This window comes from Monodelphis domestica, chromosome 6 (genome assembly GCF_027887165.1).
Source record: "Monodelphis domestica isolate mMonDom1 chromosome 6, mMonDom1.pri, whole genome shotgun sequence".
In the NCBI taxonomy this organism is placed as follows: domain Eukaryota; kingdom Metazoa; phylum Chordata; class Mammalia; order Didelphimorphia; family Didelphidae; genus Monodelphis; species Monodelphis domestica.
In genome coordinates, this window is record NC_077232.1 from 264,376,641 (window position 1) to 264,393,056 (window position 16,416).

General features: G+C 37.2%; 1 protein-coding gene across 1 annotated transcript in view; it reads left to right on the forward strand.

Annotated features, from left to right (window-relative positions):
• Nucleotides 1-16,416, forward strand: part of LOC100015820 (all-trans-retinol dehydrogenase [NAD(+)] ADH7-like) — a 47,872-nt gene that overhangs the window by 17,864 nt on the left and 13,592 nt on the right. The gene's annotated exons all lie outside the window — the stretch shown is intronic.

Consider the following 16,416-nt stretch of genomic DNA (forward strand, 5'->3'; position numbering starts at 1 on the left):
AAGTCCTCTCTCAATGCCTCTCACTTAGTGGATGCTGCTGTGGATTCTCAAGGGCTTTGCCAATAGATTCCTAGTACTAGAAGGTTTTGCTATGGTAGAGTTGTTTCTAGGATGATCCTAGAAACTGATCGTCCTTTCCATGGGCCAGCCTAGTTATGTTGTTATGAACAGTAGATTAAATATTTGATGATAAATTATTTTTGTCATAGTAACCCTGGAAATAAAGATAAATATGATATTGAAAGAGAAATCTACCTCCACAAGGAGATGGATTTATTGGGAATGACCTAAATCGGTTAGTGATAGAAAAAATCCCAACTAGGGCCTTTCCCAGGGCTAGTAAAGCACAACTCCTTGAGAGTATAAAAACAAAGTTTCTTGAGGATTAGGGAAATGGTAGATAAGGTCCTAAATCTATATAGCTCTAGCTCCTCCCACCTTTCTAGCCCCACTTCCTCATAGGGTTGTCCTTCTCATCTTCTCAAGCTTCTTACCAGCTTCTAGATCTTATCTACAACCCAAAGCTATCTGACTAGACTGCTAACTTAACTATTATAGAATGTCTCTAGAAGGCTAAAGAGGAAAGACTCATGGGTGGACAGAGTCCTTTCCCAAGCCTTGGACTGGCTTCTCAGGTAAACCCAAAGTCCCAGATGAAAAATCCTTGGGTTTACTTTAACCAAGTTGTCTTGGCCTGATTGGTCTCAGCACTTCAGGGAAAGACAGATCTCCTCTAAGGCAGTTCTCCAAACCAGGAATTTCCTAATCTTTCCAGAAGATTAGTATTTTCCCAGGAGATAATAGAGCAAAAGTCCTCCCTTCTAGCTCAGAGAAAAGGCAGTTAAACTACCAAAATCCTCCTCTCTACAGCCTTCTACTTCCAGAATCTTTTCCCAGGGTTTATTCTAACTTCTCCTTTTCTCTTAAAGAAAATCTATACTTTTTTTTCCTATCCCTTATCCCTTATCCTTACAACATTGTACTCATCCTGGTATCCTGCCCTTCAATTTATTCTGGGAAAGTTTTACTCTCAACAGGGCAGAAAATGCTAAGACGTATACAATATTTAGACCCTCTCTAAATTTCAGTTTGGCTATTGGTGTATATAGACCTCCTTATCTAATAATCAATAAGTGGGTATACTATTACAATTGCAGGATTAGACTCATCTGGACAATCTCAATATCAGGGGGAAAAATAACAAAAGAAGGAATTGTATCTAAATGGAAGAATGAATTTCAGGTTCTCCTTGATGAAGCAAATGAAAGAATTGGTGGAGAACCAACAATAGAGAATGAAAAGACAGACTGAAAAGTGACTTCAAGGAGTCCTAACTATATCCTTCTGTGTTTGTCGAAGTACAAATCAGTGGACACTCATTATCTGATGAGGAAATTGGCAAGGTATGCTTGTTAAAAAGCAAATGGGAATAGTATCATTTGAAGCATTGCAAAGTGGGATTGCTACACTTGAAAGTCATGAATAAAGCAAGGTGGCTGACCCTGGGTTTTTTCTAACCAAAAAAATTTTATTATAATTTCCAAGTAAGTGCTGAATCCTTAGGACATTGCCTTTGGCTTCTGGACAGCCTTTTCAACTAATTCATCAGCCTGCTTGTTGCTCAATACCTTTCTCAGAAACAAAGATGCCATTCCAAATTTTTCTGATATTCCTTATTTTTCTTTTATTGTTGGGGTCTGTTGGATCAGGGTGACTGAGTTTAATACAGGTTCAATGTCATTTCCTTTCATTTGGGCTTGGGAACCATCACAAGAAACTCTTGTTCTAGTGCATATTCTTCAGATATATTTTACATCCAAAATGTTTCTGATTTCTCCTAAATAACAGTGGTGGTGGAGAAATAAGCATATACGGCCTTCATCTTGTACCAAAAATCCAGGATAATGCACATAATGACAAATTTTATGAAGTGTCCCTAGTGCTTTTCTATTTCTGCACTACTTGTTAACCTGAAGTTTTAAAAATTCTTTCCAAGGAGACTGAATTCAAACTTGATTTCGGTAAAATTCCTTTGCAAATCCCTCAGAACAACTCTCCAGCTATTTCATGAGATATCAACGTTCTCTGGGCTACTGGTCTTCATGGAGTTCATTGATGGGCCAAAGACCTTCCTTTAGATTTTCAAAAACTCTGCCCAATGGACTACAAATCTTGGCATATTGCAGTAGCTCAGGCCAGACTCAGATCTGTTATGGTAGTTCAGGATCAAGACTAGAATGACATGAGATAATTATGGAACATCTGACAGTTGACAAAATATAATTTATTTAGTCATACCAGGGAAAGGCTATTTGATAAGGAAAAACCATTGGTTCAATGAGGTCTAGCTTCCCTGAAAACTTATTTACCAATCAAAAATTTGAGGAAACCCTTGGTGACTCTCCACATCCTAGCTTTTTGGCTTCTGTAGGACTCTAAGAATCTGCATTGGTTGTTACAGGTTTAAGACCTGAGAGTTAATGAAGTCTTAAAGGAACTTTTAATATCCTTTAAGGAAAAATCAGCATAGGCTTCATGAGAATATTTCTCTAACCCCACATGTACAACCAATGAAACTGCATTCTTTCAAAGTATTCTGAAATTATTATTTTTCATTAATTCATTCCAGACCTCTTCCCTCCCCTCCATACATATAAACAAAATAATGAAGTTATTATAACCATGAATCATATTTCTGAAGTTGCACAGTTGTGTGCATGATAGTGGACAGTGTATAATCCACTAAATAGGGGTTGTGACTGGGTTGGTGTTTGGGAAGGAGGACTGAAGGAATTATATATCATGGGCATCACAAGATAACATGAAGGAGATGGTGGGACAACTTTCAATAGTCTAGATATAATTTGGTTTCAGGTTTCAATCGTACATGCTAAAGTTTCACATGTTTCAGGCTTTTTAAAGAATCACTTGATTGGGTCTTCCTTTCTCAAAACTTATAGCCCCATGTGTGTACTCATGATTATTTCAGAATCATTGTTATAAGTAGTTCAGATTTCATGGTTATTCAGAACTTAATGTTTAAAGACCAGCTTTAAAATTATCTTAATATGGCTCAACACATAACCTCATAGGTGCATAAAATGCTAAAAATGACATTGCTTCTCCTGGTTACAAACTTTGTGATCAATGCTTCACATATGCTTATTTAATATTTGTTGTATTTGAATTTTGTTCATTGTGAATAATAAATGTAAATAGATCTTACTTAAAACACTCATGATTGGCAAAGAATTTCATATTGGGACAGAGATGAAAGGATTTGCTGATACTCACTGAACATTAAAAAAAAACTAGAAAAGGGCCTTTAAAGTACTTGGGGCAAATTTTTCCATAGAAATTCTATGCAAAGACTGGGCAGGAATTCAAAAGTACAATCAATTATGTATAAGTTGTGATCTGTACCATGGGTGTCCCCTCTTTAGTGAGCTCATGGATCTATTGAAATATTGTGACAAGCAGGAATCAGTCAATTAATTAACAAGTATCCATTAGGGAACTACTGTATTTTCTATTAGCAGCTAGATGGCACAGTGGCTAGAGTGCTGAACTTGGAGTCAGGAACATTCACCTTTGTCGGTTAAAATTCACTCTCAGACATTAGCTGCAGGTCCCTATTAGCCTCAATTTCCTCATCTATAAAATGATCTGGAAAAGGAAACAGCAAGCCACCTTAGTATCTTTGCCAAGAAAACCCCAAATGGAGCCAAGAAGACATGACTGAAATGATTAAACAATAACAATTTTCTATGCTGGACACTGAGCTATGCCCTAGTAATAGAGAAGACATAAAACTATTCGTGATTTAAAGGAGCTTCTACTAGGAGTAATAGCATGTGTACATATAAGTCAATATAAAACACATATAAATATAAGAATATTTTTGGTAGGGAGATACTAGTGTTGAGAAAATCAGGGAAGACTTGATATAAGTAAAACTAATAATCATAACAAAATATTTGCGCATTGTCCCCCTTGTAAGTACATATATGCATTTTTATTTTTATTTTTTTTAACATTACTTTTTTTATTTGGTCAATTTCAAACATTATTGCTTGGTTACAAAAATCATTTTCTATTCCTCCCTCCCCTTCCCTCTACCCCTGCCATATCCAACATGCAATTCCACTGGGCATTACATGTGTCCTTGATCAGAATCCACTTCCATCTTGTTGGTGTTTGCATTTAGAGTCTACATCCCCAATCATATCCCCTCGACCCATGCAATCAAGCACTTGTTTTTCTTCTGTGTTTCTGCTCCCACAGTTTTTCCTCTGGAAGTGGATAGTGTTCCTTCTTATAGATCTCTCTGGGTTATTCAGGGGCATTGCATTGCCACTAATGGAGAAGTCTGTTACATTCGATTGTACCACAGTTTATCAGTCTCTGTGTTCAATGTTCTCCTGGTTCTGTTCCTCTCACTCTGCATCAATTCCTGGAGGTTGTTCCAGTTCACATGGAATTCCTCCACTTTATTATTCCTTTGAGCACAATAGTATTCCATCACCAACATACCACAATTTGTTCAACCATTCCCCAACTGAAAGGCATCCTCTCATTTTCCAATTTTTTTTGCCACCACAAAGAGCGCAGCTATGAATATTCTTGTATGAGTCTTTTTCCTTATTATGTCTTTGGGGTACAAACACATCAGTGCTATGGGTGGGTCAAAGGGCAGACAGTCTTTTAGTGCCCTTTTGACATAGTTCCAAAATGCCCTCCAGAATGGTTGGATCAATTCACAACTCCACCAGCAATATATTAATGTCCCGACTTTGCCACATCCCCTCCAGCATTCATTACTTTCCTTTGCTGTCATGTTAGCCAATCTGCTAGGTGTGAGGTGATACCTCAGAGTTGTTTTGATTTGCGTTTCTCTGATTATAAGAGATTTAAAGCACTTTTTCATGTGCTTACTAATGGTTTTGATTTCTTTGACTGAAAATTGCCTATTCATGTCCCTTGCCCATTTATCAATTGGAGAATGGCTTGATTTTTTGTACAATTGATTTAGCTCTTTGCAAATTTGAGTAATTAGACCTTTGTCAGAGGTTTTTGTATAAGGATTGTTTCCCAGTTTATTTCCCTTCTAATTTTGGTTATATTGGTTTTGTTTGTACAAAACTTTTTTAATTTGATGTAATCAAAATTATTGATTTTACATTTTGTGACTATCTTTTTTTTTTTTTAAACCTTACCTTCCGCCTTGGAGCCAATACTATGTACTATGTATTGGCTCCAAGGCAGAAGAGTGGTAAGGGCTAGGAAATGGAGGTTAAGTGACTTGCCCTGGGTCACACAGCTGGAAAGTGTCTGAGGCCAGATTTGAACCTAGGACCTCCCATCTCTAGGCCCGACTCTCAATCCACTGAGCTACCCAGCTGCCCCCTTGTGACTCTTTCTAAGTCTTGCTTGGTTTTAAAATCTTTCCCTTCCCAAAGGTCTGACATGTATACTATTCTGTGTTCACCTAATTTACTTATAGTTTCCCTCTTTATGTTCAAGTCATTCACCCATTCTGAGTTTATCTTGGTGTATGGTGTGAGCTGTTGATCAAAACCTAATCTCTCCCACCCTGTCTTCCAATTTTCCAGCAGTTTTTATCAAATAGTGGACTTTTGTCCCAAAATCTGGGATCTTTGGGCTTGTCATAGACTGTCTTGCTGAGGTCCCTTAACCCAAGTCTATTACATTGATCCTCCTTTCTGTCTCTTAACCAGTACCAAATTGTTTTGATGACCACTGCTTTATAGTATAGTTTGAGATTTGGGACTGCAAGGCCACCTTCCTTCGCATTTTTTTTCCCCATTATTTCCCTAGATATCCTTGATCTTTTGTCCTTCCAAATGAACTTTGTTATGGCTTTTGATAATTCAGTAAAAATTTTTTTTGGAAGTTGGAATGGTATGGCACTAAATAAATAGATAAGTTTGGGTAGAATGGTCATTTTTATTATGTTAGCTCATCCTACCCATGAGCAGTTAATGTTTTTCCAATTGCTCAAGCCTAGTGTTAGTTGTGTGGAGAGTGTTTTCTGGTTGTGTTCATATAGTTCCTGTGTTTGTCTCAGGAGATAAATTCCTAAGTATTTTATATTGTCTAGGGTGATTTTGAATGGAATTTCTCTTTCTAATTCCTGCTGCTGAGATGTGTTGGAGATATATAGAATTGCTGTTGATTTATTTGGATTTATTTTGTATCCTGCAACTTTTCTAAAGTTGTTGATTATTTCCACTAGCTTTTTAGCTGATTTCTTTAAGTAGACCATCATATCATCCTCAAAAAGTGATAGCTTGGTCTCTTCATTGCCAATTTTAATGCCCTCAATTTCTTTTTGTTGTCTAATTGCTACTGCTAGTGTTTCTAGAACAATTTTAAATAATAAAGGTGATAATGAGCATCCTTGTTTCACTTCTGATCCTATTGTGAATGCATCTAGTTTATCCCCATTACAGATGATGTTGACTGATGGTTTTAGATATATACTGTTTATTCTTTTTTAGGAAAGATCCTTCTATTCCTATACTTTCTAGTGTTTTCTATAGGAATGAGTGTTGTATTTTGTCAAAGGCTTTTTCTGCATCTATTGAGATATTCATGTGATTTTTGTTGGTTTGCTTGTTGATATGGTCAATTATGTGGATGGTTTTCCTGATATTGAACCATTCTTACATTTTTGCTAGTATCCTATTTAAGATTTTTGCATCTATGTTCAATAAAGAGATTGGTCTGTAGTTTTCTTTCTCTGTTTTTGAGCTGCCTGGCTTTGGAATCAGTACCATATTTGTTTCATAAAAGGAATTTGGTAGAACTCCCTCTTTGCTTATTTTGTCAAACAGTTTGTATAGTATTGGGGTTATCTGTTCTTTGAATATTTGATAGAATTCACTTGTGAATCCATCAGGCACTGGGGATTTTTTCTTAGGGAGTTCTTTGATGGCCTGTTCAATTTCTTTTTCTGATATGGGATTATTTAAGAATTCTATTTCTTCTTCTGTTAATCTAGGCAATTTATATTTTTGTAAATATTGATCCATATCACCTAGGTTGGTATATTTATTGCCATATAATTGGGCATAATAATTTTTTTTAATATATTTTATTTGATCATTTCCAAGCATTATTCGTTAAAGACATAGATCATTTTCTTTTCCTACCCCCCACCCCCCATAGCCGACGCGTAAGTCCACTGGGCATTAGATGTTTTCTTGATTTGAACCCATTGCTTTGTTGATAGTATTTGCATTAGAGTGTTCATTTAAAGTCTATCCTCTGTCATGTCCCCTCAACCTCTGTATTCAGGCAGTTGCTTTTTCTCGGTGTTTCCACTCCCATAGTTTATCCTTTGCTTATGAATGGTGTTTTTTTTCTCCTGGATCCCTGAAAGTTGTTCAGGGACATTACACCGCCCCTAATGGAGAAGTCCATTATGTTCGATTATACCACAGTGTATTGGTCTCTGTGTACAATGTTCTCCTGGTTCTGCTCCTCTCGCTCTGCATCACTTCCTGGAGGTTGTTCCAGTCTCCATGGAACTTCTCCACTTTATTATTCCTTTGAGCACAATAGTATTCCATCACCAACATATACCACAGTTTGTTCAGCCATTCCCCAATTGATGGGCATCCCCTCGTTTTCCAGTTTTGGGCCACCACAAAGAGCGCAGCTATGAATATTTTTGTACAAGTCTTTGTGTCCATTATCTCTTTGGGGTACAGACCCAGCAGTGCTATGGCTGGGTCAAAGGGTAGATATTCTTTTGTCGCCCTTTGGGCATAGTTCCAAATTGCCCTCCAGAATGGTTGGATCAGTTCACAACTCCACCAGCAATGAATTAATGTCCCTACTTTGCCACATCCCCTCCAGCATTCATTACTTTCCTTTGCTGTTATGTTAGCCAATCTGCTAGGTGTGAGGTGATACCTCAGAGTTGTTTTGATTTGCATCTCTCTGATTATAAGAGATGTAGAACACTTCTTCATGTGCTTGTTAATAGTTTTGATTTCTTTATCTGAGAACTGCCTATCCATTTCCCTTGCCCATTTATCAATTGGAGAATGGCTTGATTTTCTGTACAATTGATTTAGCTCATTATAAATATGAGTAATTAAACCTTTGTCAGAGGTTTCTATGAAGATTTTTTCCCAATTTGTTGTTTCCCTTCTGATTTTAGTTATATTGGTTTTGTTTGTACAAAAGCTTTTTAGTTTGATGTAGTCAAAATTATTTATTTTACATTTTGTGATTCTTTCTATATCTTGCTTGGTTTTAAAGCCTTTCCCCTCCCAAAGGTCTGACATGTATACTATTCTGTGTTTACCCAATTTACTTATGGTTTCCTTCTTTATGTTTAAGTCACTCACCCATTTTGAATTTATCTTGGTGTAGGGTGTGAGGTGTTGATCTATTCCTAGTCTCTCCCACACTGTCTTCCAATTTTCCCAGCAGTTTTTATTGAATAGTGGATTTTTGTCCCAAAAGCTGGGATCTTTGGGTTTATCGTATACTGTCTTGCTGAGGTCGTTTTCCCCCAGTCTATTCCACTGATCTTCCTTTCTGTTTCTTAGCCAGTACCAAATTGTTTTGATGACTGCTGCTTTGTAATATAGTTTGAGGTCTGGGACTGCAAGGCCCCCATCATATGTGTTTTTTTTCATTATTTCCCTGGATATCCTTGATCTTTTGTTCTTCCAAATGAACTTTGTTATGGTTTTTTCTAAATCAGTGAAGAAGTATTTTGGTAGTTCAATGGGTATGGCACTAAATAGATAAATAAGTTTGGGTAGGATGGTCATTTTTATTATATTGGCTCGTCCTATCCATGAGCAGTTAATGTTTTTCCAATTGTTCAAGTCTAGTTTTAGTTGTGTGGCGAGTGTTTTGTAGTTGTGTTCATATAGTTCCTGTGTTTGTCTTGGGAGATAGATTCCTAGGTATTTTATTTTGTCTAAGGTGATTTTGAATGGGATTTCTCTTTCTAGTTCTTGCTGCTGAGCTGTGTTGGAGATATATAGAAAAGCTGATGATTTATGTGGGTTTATTTTGTATCCTGCAACTTTGCTAAAGTTGTTGATTATTTCAATTAGCTTTTTGGTTGAATCTCTAGGATTCTTTAAGTAGACCATCATGTCATCCGCAAAGAGTGATAACTTGGTCTCCTCCTTGCCTATTCTGATACCTTCAATTTCTTTATCTTCTCTAATTGCTACTGCTAGTGTTTCTAGTACAATGTCAAATAGTAGAGGTGATAATGGGCATCCTTGTTTCACTCCTGATCTTATTGGGAATGCATCTAGTTTATCCCCATTGCAGATGATATTAGCTGTTGGTTTTAGATATATACTGTTTATTATTTTTAGGAATGACCCTTCTATTCCTATGCTTTCCAGTGTTTTTAATAGGAATGGGTGTTGTATTTTATCAAAGGCTTTTTCTGCATCTATTGAGATAATCATGTGGTTCTTGCTAGTTTGCTTGTTGATGTGGTCAATTATGTGGATGGTTTTCCTAATGTTGAACCAGCCCTGCATCCCTGGTATGAATCCTACTTGATCATGGTGAATGATCCTTCTGATCACTTGCTGGAGTCTTTTTGCTAGTATCCTATTTAAAATTTTTGCATCTATATTCATTAGGGAGATTGGTCTATAGTTTTCTTTCTCTGTTTTTGACCTGCCTGGTTTTGGAATCAGTACCATGTTTGTGTCGTAAAAGGAGTTTGGTAGAACTCCCTCTTTGCTTATTATGTCAAATAGTTTGTATAGTATTGGGGTTAACTGTTCTCTGAATGTTTGATAGAATTCACAGGTGAATCCATCAGGCCCTGGGGATTTTTTCTTAGGAAGTTCTTTGATGGCTTGATGGATTTCAATTTCTGATATGGGATTATTTAAGAATTCTATTTCCTCTTCTGTTAGGCTAGGCAGTTTGTATTTTTGTATATATTCATCCATTTCTCCTAAATTGGTGTATTTATTGCCATATAATTGGGCAAAGTAATTTCTAATGATTGCCTTAATTTCCTCCTCATTGGAGGTGCTGTCCCCCTTTTCATCTTTAATGCTGTGAATTTGCTTTTCTTCCTTCCTTTTTTTAATTAGATTGACCAGTACTTTGTCTATTTTGTTTGTTTTTTCAAAGTACCAGCTTCTTGTCTTATTTATTAAATCAATAGTTCTATCACTTTCGATTTTATTAATTTCTCCCTTAATTTTTAGGATTTCTAATTTGGTTTTCTGCTGGGGGTTTTTAATTTGATCGCTTTCGAGTTTTTTCAATTGCATTTCCAATTGATTGATCTCTGCTCTCCCTTGTTTGTTAATATGAGCTTTCAGGGATATGAATTTGCCTCTGATTACCGCTTTGGCTGCATCCCAAAAGGTTTGAAAGGATGTTTCGCCATTGTCATTTTCCTTGATGAAATTATTAATTGTTTCTATGATTTCTTCTTTAGCTAAACGGTTTTGGAGTATCATATTGTTTAATTTCCAATTGGTTTTAGATTTGGTTTTCCATGTACCATTACTAATCATTATTTTTATTGCCTTGTGATCTGAGAAGGCTGCATTCATTATTTCTGCTTTTTTGCATTTGTGTGCTATGTTTCTGTGACCTAATGTATGGTCAATTTTTGTGAATGTGCCATGTGGTGCTGAGAAGAAGGTGTATTCCTTTTTATCCCTATTTATTTTTCTCCATATGTCTATTAATTCTAATTTTTCTAAGATTTCATTCACTTCTTTTACCTCTTTCTTATTTATTTTTTGATTTGATTTATCTAAATTTGATAATGGTTGGTTTAAGTCTCCCACTAGTATGGTTTTATTGTCTATTTCTTCCTTCAATTCTCCTAGTTTCTCCATTAGAAATTTGGGTGCTATATTATTTGGTGCATACATGTTGATTAATGATATTTCCTCATTGTCTAGAGTCCCTTTTAACAAAATATAATTACCTTCCCTATCCCTTTTGATCAGGTCTATTTTTGCATTGGCTTTATCAGATATCATGATTACCACTCCTGCCTTCTTTCTATCAGTTGAGGCCCAGAAGGTCTTACTCCATCCTTTAATTCTGACCTTGTGGGTGTCAACCCGCCTCATGTGTGTTTCTTGAAGACAACATATGGTAGGGTTTTGGATTCTAATCCATTCTGCTATTCGTCTACGTTTTATGGGTGAGTTCATCCCATTCACGTTCAAAGTTATGATTGTCATTTGTGGACTCCCTGGCATTTTGATTGCCTTCCCTAATTCTAACCTTTTCTTCTTCGGCTCTACCTTTTAGTCCAGTGATTTACTTTGAATCAGTCCCCCTTGTCCCCTCCCTTGATGTTTCCCTTTTTAGTCCCTCCCTTTTTGTTCCCTCCCCCTCCCCCCTCTCTTTCCCTCCCTTTTTGTTCTCCCTCTCCCCCTCCCCCCCCTTGGTTTTCCCTTCTCCTTACCCTTGTTGGGTAAGATAGAATTCAAGATCCCAATGGATCTGGATGTTTTTCCCTCTCAGAGTTGATTTCCCTGAGATTGAGGTTTAAGTAAACCCCCCCCCTCTCTTCCTCTCCTTCTTATAGGAGTTTTCTTCCCCTCCCCTTCCCCTGTGAATCTTTGTGTGAGAACCATTATTCTATTTGGTCTTTCTTTACCCCCTATTTATACATTACATTTTCCCCACATATTAGTATACATAGGTTGATATAAATGTAGTCCTTATAGAAGAGAGTTTGAGTAAAAGAAGATAACATTTTTCCCCTTTCCTTAATATTTACCTTTTCAGGTATTCCTTGCTCTTTGATTTTCTGTATCAAACTTTCCACAGAGCTCTGGTCTTTTCTTTGCCAAAAGTTGGAAGTCTTCTATTTTGTTGAATGCCCATACTTTCCCTTGGAAGTATATAGTCAGTTTTGCTGGGTAGCTGATTCTTGGTTGGAGACCCAGCTCTCTTGCCTTTCTGAAGATCATGTTCCATGCCTTATGATCATTCAGCGTAGAACTTGCAAGGTCTTGTGTGACCCTGATTGGCATTCCTTTATATCTAAATTGTCTTTTTCTGGCTTCCTGTAGGATTTTTTCTTTTGTTTGATAGCTTTGGAATTTGGCAATTACATTCCTGGGAGTTGTCTTTTGGGGGTTTAGTGTAGAAGGTGTTCTGTGAGCTCTGTCAGTGGATGTATTGCCCCCTTGTTCTAGAATCTCTGGGCAATTTTCTTTGATTATATCTTGTATCACCATGTCCAGTTTGGTGTTTATTTCTGGCTTTTCTGGGAGTCCAATTATTCTTAAATTTTCTCTTCTCCCCCTGTTTTCCAGATCTATCACCTTGTCGGTGAGATATTTTATGTTCTCTTCTAATTTCTTGGTGTTTTGGCTTTGCTTTATTAGTTCTTGCTTTAAAGCCTGGTTTTCTTTTACAGTTTGGTCAAACTGGTTTTGTAGATGCGTGAATTTCTTTTGCATCATTTCCCACTTTTCCTCCCAGAGGGCTTCCATCTTTTTGGTCCTTTCTGATTCAAATTCTTCATGGGTTTGTGGAGAGTTTCTATTTCCTTTGGAAGATTTTGGAGAATTTTCTTATATATCTTCTTCTATCTGCTCTGTATTTTGTATTTTGGCTCCATAGAATGTGTCCAGAGTCGCCCCTTTCTTCTTATTTTTCTTGGTATTTTGGGGCTTCTGTGCTTCTGTGGAGTTTGTCATCTCTGAACGTGGAGGATTGGCTTTTCTTGTCTTTGTCTGGTGATCAGAGGCTTTAGTCCTGGGCAGATGTTGGTTCTATGAGCGTTCCCTGGGTTAAACTGAATATGCCTCACTGGAACTGGAATGGAAGGGTCGGACCACGAGGCCACACTCTCCCCCGGCTCGATTTCCGGAAGTTGCCTTCAGAATCGCTGGCCGTGAGGCTGTTTCGTCGGCCTGCGGGGGGATGGGCTGCCGCTTCCCCAAACTCCGAGAGCACAGACTTTCACTGAGACTTGGATAGCAGGATCCAGCCCGTGAGGCTGTCTTGCCCGCCCTGAGGGTTGCTGTTGTTTTGACCAGCTCTCTGCAGCGGAGGCCCCAGGCAGTAACTTTCACCCGGACCGACCGGCTCTCTGCAGTGGAAGCCCCAGGCAGTAACTTTCACCCGGACTGGGACTTGGGTAGAAGACCCTGAGGGTTGTTGTTCCTCAGACCCTGCTCTCTGAGCCCGGCGCGGCTGCCGCTTCCGGGAGCCTTGGACTCTGCGCTCCTACCCCTGAGGTCCGAGGGATCTCGGGTTCTGGCTTTTAAGGGGAGCCGTACCTTTTGAACCGGGTCCAGGTCCAGGAGGAGGGTTCCCAGGGTCTGTGCTGTTGATCGTTTTGAATTTCGGCGCCTTAGGAGCTTCTAGTTTGAGATCGGTTGGGAAGGGTTTTCCGGAGATCTGAACTTCAGCTTTCTCTAAGCCGCCATCTTAACCGGAAGTCTCGGTCATAATAATTTTTAATAATTGCCTTAATTTCCTCTTCATTAGAGGTGAGGTCTCCCTTTTCATATTGGATACTGTTAATTTGGTTTTCTTCTTTCCTTTTTTTAATTAGATTGACTAGTACTTTGTCTATTTTGTTTGTTTTTCAAAATACCAGCTTCTAGTCTTATTTACTGGTTCAATAGTTCTATCACTTTTGATTTTATTAATTTCTCCCTTAACTTTTAGGATCTCTAATTTAGTTTTCTTCTGGGGGGGGGGGTTAATTTGTTTGCTTTCAAGTTTTTTGATTTGTATGTCCAATTCATTGATCTCTGCCCTCCCTAATTTGTTAATATATGAACTCAAGGATATAAATTTCCCCCTTAGTACTGCTTTGGCTGCATCCCATAGGGTTTGAAAGGATGTCTCACCATTGTCATTTTCTTTGATGAAATTATTAATTGTTTCTATGATTTATTCTCTAACTAACCGATTTTGGAGAATCATATTATTTAATTTCCAATTAATTTTTGATTTGGTTCTCCATGTACCCTTACTGAACATTATTTTTATTGCCTTATGATCTGAAAAGGTTGCATTTATTATTTCTACTTTTCTGCATTTGTTTGCCATGTTTTTATGACTTAGTATATGGTCAATATTTGTGAATGTACTATGTGCTACTGAAAAGAAGGTGTATTCCTTTTTCTCCCTATTTATTTTTCTTCTTATATCTATTAACTCTAATTTTTCTAAGATTTCATTCACATCTTTTACCTCTTATTTATTTTTTGATTTGATTTATCTAAATTTGATAGTGGTAGGTTCAGGTCTCCCACTAGTATAGTTTTACTATCTATTTCCTCTTTCAATTCTACTAATTTCTCCATTAGAAATTTGGATGCTATACCATTTGGTGCATACATGTTGATTAGTGATATTTCCTCATTGTCTATACTCCTTTTCATCAAGATGTATTTAGCTTCCCTATCCCTTTTAATCAGGTCTATTTTTACTTTGACTTTGTCAGATATCATGATTGCCTTCTTTCTATCACTCCTGCCTTCTTTCTGTCAGTTGAGGCCCAATATGTCTTGTTCCAATCTTTAATTCTGACCTTGTGAATATCTACACGCCTCAGCTGTGTTTCTTGTAGACAACATATGGTAGGATTTTGGATTCTAATTCACTCTCCTATTTGTTTACATTTTATGGGTGCGTTCATCCCATTCAAAGTTCAAAGTTATGATTGTCACTTGTGAATTCCCTAGCATTTTGACATGCTCTCCTAGTTCTGTCCTTTCTTCTTTTGCTATATCCTTTTAAACCAGTGATTTACTTTAAATCAATCTCCCTAATACCCTCCCTTAATAGGCTTCCCTTTCTGGTCCCTCCCTTTTTGTTGCCTTCTTGTTTTTTTAGAGTCTGTTAAGTTTGCTCTCCCCTATCCTTCCCTCTCTTTTTGTACTCCCTCCTCCCTACCCCCCTTCATTTTTCCTTCTCACTTCCCCTATAGGACAAGATAGAATTCAAGATCCCAAGGGATCTAGATGCTCTTCCCTCTCAGAATTGATTTCACTGAGAGTAAGGTTTAAGTATTGCCTATTAACACTCTCTTCCTCTCCTTCTTATAAGAGTATTCTTCCCCTTCCCTTCCCATGTGTATCTTTGTGTGATAAAGATTATCCTATTTATTTTATTTCTTCAACTCTCTCTTGGTACCATTTTCAATTCCCCCAACCCTTTTTCTTTTTTTGCATATCATCTTATAGCCATTAATGCCCCAATCTTTTCCTATAAGTGATTCTTCTAATTACTATAATAATGAATACAATTTTTGAGAGTTACAAATAACATTTTCCCCATATATTACTATATATAATTTGATCTAATTATAGCCCTTAAGGAAGTGATTTCAAATTAAAAACAAAACAAAACATCTTTCCCCTTTACTCTCTCTGTCATATTTACCTTTTCATGTTTCTCTTGATCTTTGTGTTTGGATATCAAACTTTCCACTTAGTTCTGGTCTTTTCTTTACAAATACCTGGAAATATTCTATTTTGTTGTATGCCTATACTTTCCCCTGGAAGCATATAGTCAATTTTGATGGATAGGTAATCCTTGGTTGAAGACCCAGTTCTCTTGCCTTTCTGAAAATCATGTTCCAGGCCTTCCGGTCCTTTAATGTGGTAGCTTCCAGGTCTTGTGTGATTCTGATTGGTGTGCTCCTTGGTGTCTGAATTGTCTCTTTTTGGCTTCTTGTAGAATTTTCTCATTAGCTTAAAAGCTTTGGAATTTGGCAATTACATTTCTGGGTGTTGTCTTTTGGGGACTTAGTTTAGACGGTGTTTATAAACTCTTTCGATGTCTATTTTGCCCCCTTGTTCAAGAATATCAGGGCAGTTTTCTTGGATGATTTCTTGTAGTATGATGTCAAGATTTCTGTTTATTTCTGGATTTTCAGGTAGACCAATGATTCTTAAATTGTCTCCTCGTGATCTGTTTTCTTGATCTGTCATCTTGTCAGTGAGATATTTTATGTTTTCTTGTATTATGTCAGTCTTTTGACTTTGCTCTATTGATTCTTGCTGTTTTGAAAGATAATTGGTTTCCAGTTGCCCAAATCTGTTCCTTAAGGCCTGGTTTTCTGTTATAACCTTTTGGTTTTCTGCTTCAATCTTTTGAATTTCCTTTTTGGTTTGGCCTATCCTGCTTTTCGTGGCTTCCAGATGTTTCTCCATTTGGGAGTTCTTGTCCCTCAGACTGTTATTTTCTCTTTGAACTATTTCCCACTTTTCTTGCCAGAATACTTCCATCTTTTGGATAAGATCCAATTTAAATTCTTCAAAAGCTTGTGGACAATTTCCATTTCTTTGAAGGTTTTGGCATTGTTTGAATTTCCTCCTGTATTTCCACTGTAGCCTGGGTTTTTCCTCCATAAAAATATTCGAGGGTCAATGCCTTTTTTTGTTT